The sequence below is a fragment of the Acanthaster planci genome, linkage group LG05 (genome assembly GCF_054643075.1).
Source record: "Acanthaster planci isolate LZ-2023a linkage group LG05, COTS_SCS, whole genome shotgun sequence".
NCBI lineage: Eukaryota > Metazoa > Echinodermata > Asteroidea > Valvatida > Acanthasteridae > Acanthaster > Acanthaster planci.
Window position 1 is genome coordinate 13,387,855 of NC_141781.1, and position 15,005 is coordinate 13,402,859.

Here is a 15,005-nt window from a genome sequence, read left to right on the forward strand (position 1 = left end):
TGTCCAAATCTCGCAATTCTGGTGCCATCTGATAGCGTACATGCTCTTCTATCCATTGGCATAAGTTTCATATCCACATTTGCCGTTGTTCGATGAACATAGATACCGAAAGAAGAGAGGGCTTCTTATCGTAATGCTTACTTTTTCCCTTTGTCCACAGATCCAGAGTACGCTTTCCCCGCAACAATAACTGCCTGTATTTGTGCACTAAAGGCCTGAAAATTGTAGAAATCTGGAAAACGTGGGGTCACCCAAGAGGAAACATGTTGCTGCATCCATTGGTGTAAGTTTCATTTCAACAGTTTCTGTATTTAGGGAAATATACACGAAAGAAGGCACTAAATCTTACCGTACTGCTTTCTTTCCGTTTCCAATCATGGAGATAGTACCCTTTCCGCACTAAGACAGCTGCCTATATTGGAGCATAAAAGGCCTGAGAAGTGTCCAAATCTCGCAAATTTGGAGTCATCTGATAGGGCACATGCTTCTGTATCCATTGGCATAAGTTTCATATCCACATTTGCCGTTGTTCGTGAAATAGATACAAAAGAAGAGAGGGCTTCTTATCGTAATGCTTACTGTTTCCCTTTGTCCACAGATCAAGGGTACGCTTTCCCTGCAACGATAACTGCCTATGTTGGTGCACTAAAGGCCTAAAAATTGTCGAAATATCTGGCAAACGTGGGGTCATCCGAGAGGGCACATGTTCCTGCATCCATTGGTGTAAGTTTCATTTCAACAGTTTCCGTATTTAGTGAAATATACGCGAAAGAAGGCACTAAATCTTACCGTACTGCTTTCTTTCCGTTTCCTATCATGGATAGAGTGCACTTTCTGCGCAAAGACAGCTGCCTATATTGGAGCATAAAAGGCCTGAAAAGTGTCCAAATCTCGCAAACCTGGTGCCATCGGATAGGGTACATGGTCTTCTATCCATTGGCATGAGTTTCATATCCACATTTGCCGTTTTTCGGGAAATACATATAAAAGAATAGAGGGCTTCTTATCGTAATGCTTACTTTTTCCATTTGTCCACTGATCCAGAGTACGCTTTCCCCGCAACGATAACTGCCTATATTGGTGCACTTAAGGCCTGAAAATTGTCGAAATCTGGAAAACGTGGGGTCACCCAAGAGGAAACATGTTGCTGCATCCATTGGTGTAAGTTTCATTTCAACAGTTTCTGTATTTAGGGAAATATACACGAAAGAAGGCACTAAATCTTACCGTACTGCTTTCTTTCCGTTTCCAATCATGGAGATAGTACCCTTTCCGCACAAAGACAGCTGCCTATATTGGAGCATAAAAGGCCTGAGAAGTGTCCAAATCTCGCAAATTTGGTGTCATCTGATAGGGCACATGCTTCTGTATCCATTGGCATAAGTTTCATATCCACATTTGCCGTTGTTCGTGAAATAGATACAAAAGAAGAGAGGGCTTCTTATCGTAATGCTTACTGTTTCCCTTTGTCCACAGATCAAGGGTACGCTTTCCCCACAAAGATAACTGCCTATATTGGTGCACTAAAGGCCTAAAAATTGTCGAAATCTGGCAAACGTGGGGTCATCCGAGAGGGCACATGTTCCTGCATCCATTGGTGTAAGTTTCATTTCAACAGTTTCTGTATTTAGTGAAATATACGCGAAAGAAGGCACTAAATCTTACCGTACTGCTTTCTTTCCGTTTCCTATCATGGATAGAGTACACTTTCTGCGCAAAGACAGCTGCCTATATTGGAGCATAAAAGGCCTGAAAAGTGTCCAAATCTCGCAAACCTGGTGCCATCTGATAGCGTGCATGCTCTTCTATCCATTGGCATAAGTTTCATATCCACATTTGCCGTTGTTCGTGAAATAGATACAAAAGAAGAGAGGGCTTCTTATCGTAATGCTTACTTTTTCCCTTTGTCCACAGATCCAGAGTACGCTTTCCCCGCAACGATAACTGCCTATATTGGTGCACTAAAGGCCTCAAAATTGTCAAAATCTGACAAACGTGGGGTCATCCAAGAAGAAACATGTTCCTGCATCCATTGGTGTAAGTTTCATTTCAACAGTTTCTGTATTTAGGGAAATATACACGAGAGAAGGCACTAAATCTTACCGTACTGCTTTCTTTTCCGTTTCCAATCATGGAGAGAGTACCCTTCCTGCACAAAGACAGCTGCCTATATTGGAGTATAAAAGGCCTGAGAAGTGTCCAAATCTCGCAAGTTTGGTGCCATCTGATAGGGCACATGCTTCTGTATCCATTGGCATAAGTTTCATATCCACATTTGCCGTTGTTTGTGAAATAGATACAAAAGAAGAGAGGGCTTCTTATCGTAATGCTTACTTTTTCCCTTTGTCCACAGATCCAGAGTACGCTTTCCCCGCAACGATAACTGCCTATATTGGTGCACTAAAGGCCTCAAAATTGTCGAAATCTGACAAACGTGGGGTCACCCAAGAGGAAACATGTTCCTGCATCCATTGGTGTAAGTTTCATTTCAACAGTTTCTGTATTTAGGGAAATATACACGAAAGAAGGCACTAAATCTTACCGTACTGCTTTCTTTTCCGTTTCCAATCATGGAGAGAGTACCCTTTCTGCACAAAGACAGCTGCCTATATTGGAGTATAAAAGGCCTGAGAAGTGTCCAAATCTCGCAAATTTGGTTCCATCTTATATGGCACATGCTTCTGTATCCATTAGCATAAGTTTCATATCCACATTTGCCGTTGTTCGTGAAATAGATACGAAAGAAGAGAGGGCTTCTTATCATAATGCTTACTTTTTCCCTTTGTCCACAGATCCAGAGTACGCTTTCCCCGCAACGATAACTGCCTGTATTTGTGCACTAAGGGCCTAAAAATTGTCGAAATCTGGCAAACGTGGGGTCATCCAAGAGGGCACATGTTCCTGCATCCATTGGTGTAAGTTTCATTTCAACAGTTTCTGTATTTAGTGAAATATACACGAAAGAAGGCACTAAATCTTACCGTACTGCTTTCTTTCCGTTTCCTATCATGGATAGAGTACACTTTCTGCGCAAAGACAGCTGCCTATATTGGAGCATAAAAGGCCTGAAAAGTGTCCAAATCTCGCAAACCTGGTGCCATCGGATAGGGTACATGGTCTTCTATCCATTGGCATGAGTTTCATATCCACATTTGCCGTTTTTCGGGAAATACATATAAAAGAATAGAGGGCTTCTTATCGTAATGCTTACTTTTTCCCTTTGTCCACTGATCCAGAGTACGCTTTCCCCGCAACGATAACTGCCTATATTGGTGCACTTAAGGCCTGAAAATTGTCGAAATCTGGCAAACTTGGGGTCATCCGAGAGGGCACATGTTCTTGCATCCATTGGTGTAAGTTTCATTTCAACAGTTTCTGTATTTAGGGAAATATACACGAAAGAAGGCACTAAATCTTACCGTACTGCTTTCTTTCCGTTTCCTATCATGGATAGAGTACACTTTCTGCGCAAAGACGGCTGCCTATATTGGAGCATAAAAGGCCTGAAAAGTGTCCGAATCTCGCAAACCTGGTGCCATCTGATAGCGTACATGCTGTTCTATCCATTGGCATAAGTTTCATATCCACATTTGCCGTTGTTCGTGAAATAGATACGAAAGAAGTGAGGGCTTCTTATTGTAATGCTTACTTTTTCCCTTTGTCCACAGATCCAGGGTACGCTTTCCCCGCAACGATAACTGCCTATATTGGTGCAAGAAAGGCCTGAAAATTGTCGAAATTCTGGCAGACTTGGGGTCATCCGAGAGGGCACATGTTCCTGCATCCATTGGTGTAAGTTTCATTTCAACAGTTTCTGTATTTAGGGAAATATACACGAAAGAAGGCACTAAATCTTACCGTACTGCTTTCTTTCCGTTTCCAATCATGGAGAGAGTACCCTTTCCGCACAAAGACAGCTGCCTATATTGGAGCATAAAAGGCCGGACAAGTGTCCAAATCTCGCAAATTTGGTGCCATCTGATAGGGCGCATGCTTCTGTATCCATTGGCAAAAGTTTCATATCCACATTATCCGTTGTTCGTGAAATAGATACGAAAGAAGAGATTGCTTCTTATCGTAATGTTTACTTTTTCCCTTTGTCCACAGATCCAGAGTACGCTTTCCCCGCAACGATAACTGCCTATATTGGTGCACTAAAGGCCTAAAAATTGTCGAAATCTGGCAAACGTGGGGTCATCCGAGAGGGCACATGTTCCTGCATCCATTGGTGTAAGTTTCATTTCAACAGTTTCTGTATTTAGGGAAATATACACGAAAGAAGGCACTAAATCTTACCGTATGCTTTCTTTCCGTTTCCTATCCTGGATAGAGTACACTTTCTGCGCAAAGACAGCTGCCTATATTGGAGCATAAAAGGCCTGAAAAGTGTCCAAATTTCGCAAACCTGGAGCCACCTGTTAGGGCACATGCTGTTCTCTCCATTGGCATAAGTTTCATATCCACATTTGCCGTTTTTCGGGAAATACATTCGAAAGAATAGAGGGCTTCTTATCGTAATGCTTACTTTTTCCCTTTGTCCACAGGTCAAGGGTACGCTTTCCCCGCAACGATAGCTGCCTATATTGTTGCACTAAAGGCCTGAAGATTGTCGAAATTCTGGAAACGTGGGGTCATCCAAGAGGGCACATGTTCCTGCATCCATTGGTGTAAGTTTCATTTCAACAGTTTCTGTATTTAGGGAAATATACACGAAAGAAGGCACTAAATCTTACCGTATGCTTTCTTTCCATTTCCTGTCGTGGATAGAGTACACTTTCTGCGCAAAGACAGCTGCCTATATTGGAGCATAAAAGGCCTGAAAAGTGTCCAAATTTCGCAAACCTGGAGCCATCTGATAGGGCACATGCTGTTCTATCCATTGGCATAAGTTTCATATCCACATTTGCCGTTTTTCGGGAAATACATTCGAAAGAATAGAGGGCTTCTTATCGTAATGCTTACTTTTCCCCTTTGTCCACAGATCCAGAGTACGCTTTCCCCGCAACGATAACTGCCTGTATTTGTGCACTAAAGGCCTGAAAATTGTCGAAATCTGGCAAACGTGGGGTCACCCAAGAGGAAACATGTTGCTGCATCCATTGGTGTAAGTTTCATTTCAACAGTTTCTGTATTTAGGGAAATATACACGAAAGAAGGCACTAAATCTTACCGTACTGCTTTCTTTTCCGTTTCCAATCATGGAGAGAGTACCCTTTCTGCACAAAGCCAGCTGCCTATATTGGAGCATAAAAGGCCGGACAAGTGTCCAAATCTCGCAAATTTGGTGCCATCTTATAGGGCACATGCTTCTGTATCCATTGGCATAAGTTTCATATCCACATTTGCCGTTGTTCGTGAAATAGATACGAAAGAAGAGAGGGCTTCTTATCGTAATGCTTACTTTTAACCTTTGTCCACAGATCCAGAGTACGCTTTCCCCGCAACGATAACTGCCTATATTGGTGCACAAAAGGCCTAATAATTGTCGAAATCTGGCAAACGTGGGGTCATCCGAGAGGGCACATGTTCCTGCATCCATTGGTGTAAGTTTCATTTCAAAAGTTTCTGTATTTAAGGAAATATAACCAAAAGAAGGCACTAAATCTTACCGTATGCTTTCTTTCCGTTTTCTATCATGGATAGAGTACACTTTCTGCGCAAAGACAGCTGCCTATATTGGAGCATAAAAGGCCTGACAAGTGTCCAAATCTCGCAAACCTGGTGCCATCGGATAGGGCAATGCTTCTGTATCCATTGGCATAAGTTTCACATCCACAATTGCTGTTGTTCGTGAAATAGATACGAAAGAAGAGAGGGCTTCTTATCGTAATGCTTACTTTTTCCCTTTGTCCACAGATCCAGAGTACGCTTTCCCCGCAACGATAACTGCCTGTATTTGTGCACTAAAGGCCTGAAAATTGTCGTAATCTGGCAAACGTGGGGTCACCCAAGAGGAAACATGTTGCTGCATCCATTGGTGTAAGTTTCATTTCAACAATTTCTGTATTTAGGGAAATATAACCAAAAGAAGGCACTAAATCTTACTGTACTGCTTTCTTTCCGTTTCCTATCATGGATAGAGTACACTTTCTGCGCAAAGACAGCTGCCTATATTGGAGCATAAAAGGCCTGAGAAGTGTCCAAATCTCGCAAATTTGGTGTCATCTGATAGGGCACATGCTTCTGTATCCATTGGCATAAGTTTCATATCCACATTTGCTGTTGTTCGTGAAATAGATACGAAAGAAGAGAGGGCTTCTTATCGTAATGCTTACTTTTTCTCTTTGTCCACAGATCCAGAGTACGCTTTCCCCGCAACGATAACTGCCTATATTGGTGCACTTAAGGCCTGAAGATTGTCGAAATTCTGCAAACGTGGGGTCATCCAAGAGGGCACATGTTCTTGCGTCCATTGGTGTAAGTTTCATTTCAACAGTTTCTGTATTTAGGGAAAATATACACGAAAGAAGGCACTAAATCTTACCGTACTGCTTTCTTTCCGTGTCCAATCATTGAGATGGTACCCTTTCCGCACAAAGACAGCTGCTTATATTGGAGCATAAAAGGCCAGACAAGTGTCCAAATCTCGCAAACCTGGTGCCATCTTATAGGGCACATGCTTCTGTATCCATTGGCATAAGTTTCCTATCCACATTTGCCGTTGTTCGTGAAATAGATACGAAAGAAGAGAGGGCTTCTTATCGTAATGCTTACTTTTTCCCTTTGTCCACAGATCCAGAGTACGCTTTCCCCGCAACGATAACTGCCTGTATTTGTGCACTAAAGGCCTGAAAATTGTCGAAATCTGGCAAACGTGGGGTCACCCAAGAGGAAACATGTTGCTGCCTCCATTGGTGTAAGTTTCATTTCAACAATTTCTGTATTTAGGGAAATATAACCGAAAGAAGTCACTAAATCTTACCGTACTGCTTTCTTTCCGTTTCCAATTATTGAGATAGTACCCTTTCCGCACAAAGACAGCTGCCTATATTGGAGCATTAAAGGCCGGACAAGTGTCCAAATCTCGCAAATTTGGTGCCATCTTATAGGGCACATGCTTCTGTATCCATTGGCATAAGTTTCATATCCACATTTGCCGTTGTTCGTGAAATAGATACGAAAGAAGAGAGGGCTTCTTATCGTAATGCTTACTTTTTCTCTTTGTCCACAGATCCAGAGTACGCTTTTCCCGCAACGATAACTGCCTGTATTTGTGCACTAAAGGCCTGAAAATTGTTGAAATCTGGCAAACGTGGGGTCATCCAAGAGGAAACATGTTCCTGCATCCATTGGTGTAAGTTTCATTTCAACAGTTTCTGTATTTAGGGAAATATACACGAAAGAAGGCACTAAATCTTACCGTACTGCTTTCTTTCCGTTTCCAATCATTGAGATAGTACACTTTCTGCGCAAAGACAGCTGCCTATATTGGAGCATAAAAGGCCTGACAAGTGTCCAAATCTCGCAAACCTGGTGCCATCGGATAGGGCAATGCTTCTGTATCCATTGGCATAAGTTTCATATCCACATTTGCCGTTGTTCGTGAAATAGATACGAAAGAAGAGAGGGCTTCTTATCGTAAGGCTTACTTTTTCTCTTTGTCCACAGATCCAGAGTACGCTTTCCCCGCAACGATAACTGCCTGTATTTGTGCACTAAAGGCCTGAAAATTGTCGAAATCTGGCAAACGTGGGGTCATCCGAGAGGGCACATGTTCCTGCATCCATTGGTGTAAGTTTCATTTCAACAGTTTCTGTATTTAGGGAAATATACACGAAAGAAGGCACTAAATCTTACCGTACTGCTTTCTTTCGTGTCCAATCATTGAGATAGTACCCTTTCCGCACAAAGACAGCTGCTTATATTGGAGCATAAAAGGCCAGACAAGTGTCCAAATCTCGCAAACCTGGTGCCATCTTATAGGGCACATGCTTCTGTATCCATTGGCATAAGTTTCCTATCCACATTTGCCGTTGTTCGTGAAATAGATACGAAAGAAGAGAGGGCTTCTTATCGTAATGCTTACTTTTTCCCTTTGTCCACAGATCCAGAGTAGGCTTTCCCCGCAACGATAACTGCCTGTATTTGTGCACTAAAGGCCTGAAAATTGTCGAAATCTGGCAAACGTGGGGTCACCCAAGAGGAAACATGTTGCTGCATCCATTGGTGTAAGTTTCATTTCAACAATTTCTGTATTTAGGGAAATATAACCGAAAGAAGGCACTAAATCTTACCGTACTGCTTTCTTTCCGTTTCCAATTATTGAGATAGTACCCTTTCCGCACAAAGACAGCTGCCTATATTGGAGCATTAAAGGCCGGACAAGTGTCCAAATCTCGCAAATTTGGTGCCATCTTATAGGGCACATGCTTCTGTATCCATTGGCATAAGTTTCATATCCACATTTGCCGTTGTTCGTGAAATAGATACAAAAGAAGAGAGGGCTTCTTATCGTAATGCTTACTTTTTCTCTTTGTCCACAGATCCAGAGTACGCTTTCCCCGCAACGATAACTGCCTGTATTTGTGCACTAAAGGCCTGAAAATTGTCGAAATCTGGCAAACGTGGGGTCATCCAAGAGGAAACATGTTCCTGCATCCATTGGTGTAAGTTTCATTTCAACAGTTTCTGTATTTAGGGAAATATACACGAAAGAAGGCACTAAATCTTACCGTACTGCTTTCTTTCCGTTTCCAATCATTGAGATAGTACACTTTCTGCGCAAAGACAGCTGCCTATATTGGAGCATAAAAGGCCTGACAAGTGTCCAAATCTCGCAAACCTGGTGCCATCGGATAGGGCAATGCTTCTGTATCCATTGGCATAAGTTTCATATCCACATTTGCCGTTGTTCGTGAAATAGATACAAAAGAAGAGAGGGCTTCTTGTCGTAATGCTTACTTTTTCCCTTTGTCCACAGATCCAGAGTACGCTTTCCCCGCAACGATAACTGCCTGTATTTGTGCACTAAAGGCCTGAAAATTGTCGAAATCTGGCAAACGTGGGGTCACCCAAGAGGAAACATGTTGCTGCATCCATTGGTGTAAGTTTCATTTCAACAATTTCTGTATTTAGGGAAATATAACCAAAAGAAGGCACTAAATCTTACCCGTACTGCTTTCTTTCCGTTTCCAATCATTGAGATAGTACCCTTTCCGCACAAAGACAGCTGCTTATATTGGAGCATAAAAGGCCGGACAAGTGTCCAAATCTCGCAAATTTGGTGTCATCTTATAGGGCACATGCTTCTGTATCCATTGGCATAAGTTTCACATCCACAATTGCTGTTGTTCGTGAAATAGATACGAAAGAATAGAGGGCTTCTTATCGTAATGCTTACTTTTTCCCTTTGTCCACAGATCCAGAGTACGCTTTCCCCGCAACGATAACTGCCTGTATTTGTGCACTAAAGGCCTGAAAATTGTCGTAATCTGGCAAACGTGGGGTCACCCAAGAGGAAACATATTGCTGCATCCATTGGTGTAAGTTTCATTTCAACAATTTCTGTATTTAGGGAAATATAACCGAAAGAAGGCACTAAATCTTACCGTACTGCCTTCTTTCCGTTTCCTATCATGGATAGAGTACACTTTCTGCGCAAAGACAGCTGCCTATATTGGAGCATAAAAGGCCTGAGAAGTGTCCAAATCTCGCAAATTTGGTGTCATCTGATAGGGCACATGCTTCTGTATCCATTGGCATAAGTTTCATATCCACATTTGCTGTTGTTCGTGAAATAGATACGAAAGAAGAGAGGGCTTCTTATCGTAATGCTTACTTTTTCCCTTTGTCCACAGATCCAGAGTACGCTTTCCCCGCAACGATAACTGCCTATATTGGTGCACTAAAGGCCTGAAAATTGTCGAAATCTGGCAAACTTGGGGTCCTCCGAGAGGGCACATGTTCCTGCATCCATTGGTGTAAGTTTCATTTCAACAGTTTCTGTATTTAGGGAAATATACACGAAAGAAGGCACTAAATCTTACCGTATCGCTTTCTTTCCGTTTCCAATCATTGAGATAGTACACTTTCTGCGCAAAGACAGCTGCCTATATTGGAGCATAAAAGGCCTGAAAAGTGTCCAAATCTCGCAAACCTGGTGCCATCTTATAGTGCACATGCTTCTGTATCCATTGGCATAAGTTTCATATCCACATTTGCCGTTGTTCGTGAAATAGATACGAAAGAAGAGAGGGCTTCTTATCGTAATGCTTACTTTTTCCCTTTGTCCACAGATCCAGAGTAGGCTTTCCCCGCAACGATAACTGCCTGTATTTGTGCACTAAAGGCCTGAAAATTGTCGAAATCTGGCAAACGTGGGGTCACCCAAGGGGAAACATGTTCCTGCATCCATTGGTGTAAGTTTCATTTCAACAATTTCTGTATTTAGGGAAATATAACTGAAAGAAGGCACTAAATCTTACCGTACTGCTTTCTTTCAGTTTCCTATCATGGATAGAGTACACTTTCTGCGCAAAGACAGCTGCCTATATTGGAGCATAAAAGGCCTGAAAAGTGTCCAAATCTCGCAAACCTGGTGCCATCGGATAGGGTACATGGTCTTCTATCCATTGGCATAAGTTTCATATCCACATTTGCCGTTTTTCGGGAAATACATATAAAAGAATAGAGGGCTTCTTATCGTAATGCTTACTTTTCAATTTGTCCACAGATCAAAGGTACGCTTTCCCCGCAACGATAGCTGCCTATATTGGTGCACTAAAGGCCTGAAAATTGTCGAAATCTGGCAAACGTGGGGTCATCCAAGAGGGCACATGTTCCTGCATCCATTTGTGTTAGTTTCATTTCAACAGTTTCTGTATTTAGGGAAATATAACTGAAAGAAGGCACTAAATCTTACCGTACTGCTTTCTTTCAGTTTCCTATCATGGATAGAGTACACTTTCTGCGCAAAGACAGCTGCCTATATTGGAGCATAAAAGGCCTGAAAAGTGTCCAAATCTCGCAAACCTGGTGCCATCGGATAGGGTACATGGTCTTCTATCCATTGGCATAAGTTTCATATCCACATTTGCCGTTTTTCGGGAAATACATATAAAAGAATAGAGGGCTTCTTATCGTAATGCTTACTTTTTCCCTTTGTCCACAGATCCAGAGTACGCTTTCCCCGCAACGATAACTGCCTGTATTTGTGCACTAAAGGCCTGAAAATTGTCGTAATCTGGCAAACGTGGGGTCACCCAAGAGGAAACATGTTGCTGCATCCATTGGTGTAAGTTTCCTTTCAACAATTTCTGTATTTAGGGAAATATAACCGAAAGAAGGCACTAAATCTTACCGTACTGCCTTCTTTCCGTTTCCTATCATGGATAGAGTACACTTTCTGCGCAAAGACAGCTGCCTATATTGGAGCATAAAAGGCCGGACAAGTGTCCAAATCTCGCAAATTTGGTGCCATCTTATAGGGCACATGCTTCTGTATCCATTGGCATAAGTTTCATATCCACATTTGCCGTTGTTCGTGAAATAGATACGAAAGAAGAGAGGGCTTCTTATCGTAATGCTTACTTTTTCCCTTTGTCCACAGATCCAGGGTACGCTTTCCCCGCAACGAAAACTGCCTGTATTTGTGCACTAAAGGCCTGAAAATTGTCGAAATCTGGCAAACGTGGGGTCAGCCAAGAGGAAACATGTTGCTGCATCCATTGGTGTAAGTTTCATTTCAACAATTTCTGTATCTAGGGGAATATATAACCGAAAGAAGGCACTTAAATCTTACCCGTACTGCCTTTCTTTCCGTTTCCTATCATGGATAGAGTACACTTTCTGCGCAAAGACAGCTGCCTATATTGGAGCATAAAAGGCCTGAGAAGTGTCCAAATCTCGCAAATTTGGTGCCATCGGATAGGGTACATGGTCTTCTATCCATTGGCATAAGTTTCATATCCACATTTGCCGTTTTTCGGGAAATACATATGAAAGAATAGAGGGCTTCTTATCGTAATGCTTACTTTTCAATTTGTCCACAGATCAAAGTTACGCTTTCCCCGCAACGATAGCTGCCTATATTGATGCACTAAAGGCCTGAAAATTGTCGAAATCTGGCAAACGTGGGGTCATCCAAGAGGAAACATGTTCCTGCATCCATTGGTGTAAGTTTCATTTCAACAGTTTCTGTATTTAGGGAAATATACACGAAAGAAGGCACTAAATCTTACCGTACTGCTTTCTTTCCGTTTCCAATCATTGAGATAGTACACTTTCTGCGCAAAGACAGCTGCCTATATTGGAGCATAAAAGGCCTGACAAGTGTCCAAATCTCGCAAATTTGGTGTCATCTGATAGGGCACATGCTTCTGTATCCATTGGCATAAGTTTCATATCCACATTTGCTGTTGTTCGTGAAATAGATACGAAAGAAGAGAGGGCTTCTTATCGTAATGCTTACTTTTCCCTTTGTCCACAGATCCAGAGTAGGCTTTCCCCGCAACGATAACTGCCTATATTGGTGCACTAAAGGCCTGAAAATTGTCGAAATCTGGCAAACTTGGGGTCCTCCGAGAGGGCACATGTTCCTGCATCCATTGGTGTAAGTTTCATTTCAACAGTTTCTGTATTTAGGGAAATATACACGAAAGAAGGCACTAAATCTTACCGTACTGCTTTCTTTCCGTTTCCAATCATTGAGATAGTACCCTTTCCCGCACAAAGACAGCTGCCTATATTGGAGCATAAAAGGCCGGACAAGTGTCCAAATCTCGCAAATTGGTGCCATCTTATAGTGCACATGCTTCTGTATCCATTGGCATAAGTTTCATATCCACATTTGCCGTTATTCGTGAAATAGATACGAAAGAAGAGGGCTTCTTATCGTAATGCTTACTTTTTCCCTTCGTCCACAGATCCAGAGTAGGCTTTCCCCGCAACGATAACTGCCTGTATTTGTGCACTAAAGGCCTGAAAATTGTCGAAATCTGGCAAACGTTGGGTCATCCAAGGGGAAACATGTTCCTGCATCATTGGTGTGTAAGTTTTCCATTTCAACAATTTCTGTATTTAGGGAAATATAACCGAAAGAAGGCACTAAATCTTACCGTACTGCTTTCTTTCAGTTTCCTATCATGGATAGAGTACACTTTCTGCGCAAAGACAGCTGCCTATATTGGAGCATAAAAGGCCTGAAAAGTGTCCAAATCTCGCAAACCTGGTGCCATCGGATAGGGTACATGGTCTTCTATCCATTGGCATAAGTTTCATATCCACATTTGCTGTTGTTCGTGAAATAGATACGAAAGAATAGAGGCTTCTTATCGTAATGCTTACTTTTTCCCTTTGTCCACAGATCCAGAGTACGCTTTTCCCCGCAACGATAACTGCCTATATTGGTGCACTAAAGGCCTGAAAATTGTGCGAAATCTGGCAAACTTGGGGGTCCTCCGGGAGGGCACATGTTCCTGCATCCATTGGGTGGTAAGTTTCATTTCAACAGTTTCTGTATTTAGGGAAATATACACGAAAGAAGGCACTAAATCTTACCGTACTGCTTTCATTCCGTTTCCAATCATTGAGATAGTACCCTTTCCGCACAAAGACAGCTGCCTATATTGGAGCATAAAAGGCCGGACAAGTGTCCAAATCTCGCAAATTTGGTGCCATCTTATAGTGCACATGCTTCTGTATCCATTGGCATAAGTTTCATATCCACATTTGCCGTTGTTCGTGAAATAGATACGAAAGAAGAGAGGGCTTCTTATCGTAATGCTTACTTTTTCCCTTTGTCCACAGATCCAGAGTAGGCTTTCCCCGCAACGATAACTGCCTGTATTTGTGCACTAAAGGCCTGAAAATTGTCGAAATCTGGCAAACGTTGGGTCACCCAAGGGGAAACATGTTCCTGCATCCATTGGTGTAAGTTTCATTTCAACAATTTCTGTATTTAGGGAAATATAACTGAAAGAAGGCACTAAATCTTACCGTACTGCTTTCTTTCAGTTTCCTATCATGGATAGAGTACACTTTCTGCGCAAAGACAGCTGCCTATATTGGAGCATAAAAGGCCTGAAAAGTGTCCAAATCTCGCAAACCTGGTGCCATCGGATAGGGTACATGGTCTTCTATCCATTGGCATAAGTTTCATATCCACATTTGCCGTTTTTCGGGAAATACATATAAAAGAATAGAGGGCTTCTTATCGTAATGCTTACTTTTCAATTTGTCCACAGATCAAAGGTACGCTTTCCCCGCAACGATAGCTGCCTATATTGGTGCACTAAAGGCCTGAAAATTGTCCGAAAATCTGGCAAACTTGGGGTCATCCGAGAGGGCACATGTTCCTGCATCCATTTGTGTTAGTTTCATTTCAACAGTTTCTGTATTTAGGGAAATATACACGAAAGAAGGCACTAAATCTTACCGTACTGCTTTCTTTCCGTTTCCAATCATTGAGATAGTACCCTTTCCGCACAAAGACAGCTGCTTATATTGGAGCATAAAAGGCCGGACAAGTGTCCAAATCTCGCAAATTTGGTTCCATCTTATAGGGCACATGCTTCTGTATCCATTGGCATAAGTTTCATATCCACATTTGCCGTTGTTCGTGAAATAGATACGAAAGAAGAGAGGGCTTCTTATCGTAATGCTTACTTTTTCCCTTTGTCCACAGATCCAGAGTACGCTTTCCCCGCAACGATAACTGCCTGTATTTGTGCACTAAAGGCCTGAAAATTGTCGTAATCTGGCAAACGTGGGGTCACCCAAGAGGAAACATGTTGCTGCATCCATTGGTGTAAGTTTTCATTCAACAATTTTGTGTATTTAGGGAAATATAACCGAAAGAAGGCACTAAATCTTACCGTACTGCCTTCTTTCCGTTTCCTATCATGGATAGAGTACACTTTCTGCGCAAAGACAGCTGCCTATATTGGAGCATAAAAGGCCTGAGAAGTGTCCAAATCTCGCAAATTTGGTGTCATCTGATAGGGCACATGCTTCTGTATCCATTGGCATAAGTTTCATATCCACATTTGCTGTTGTTCGTGAAATAG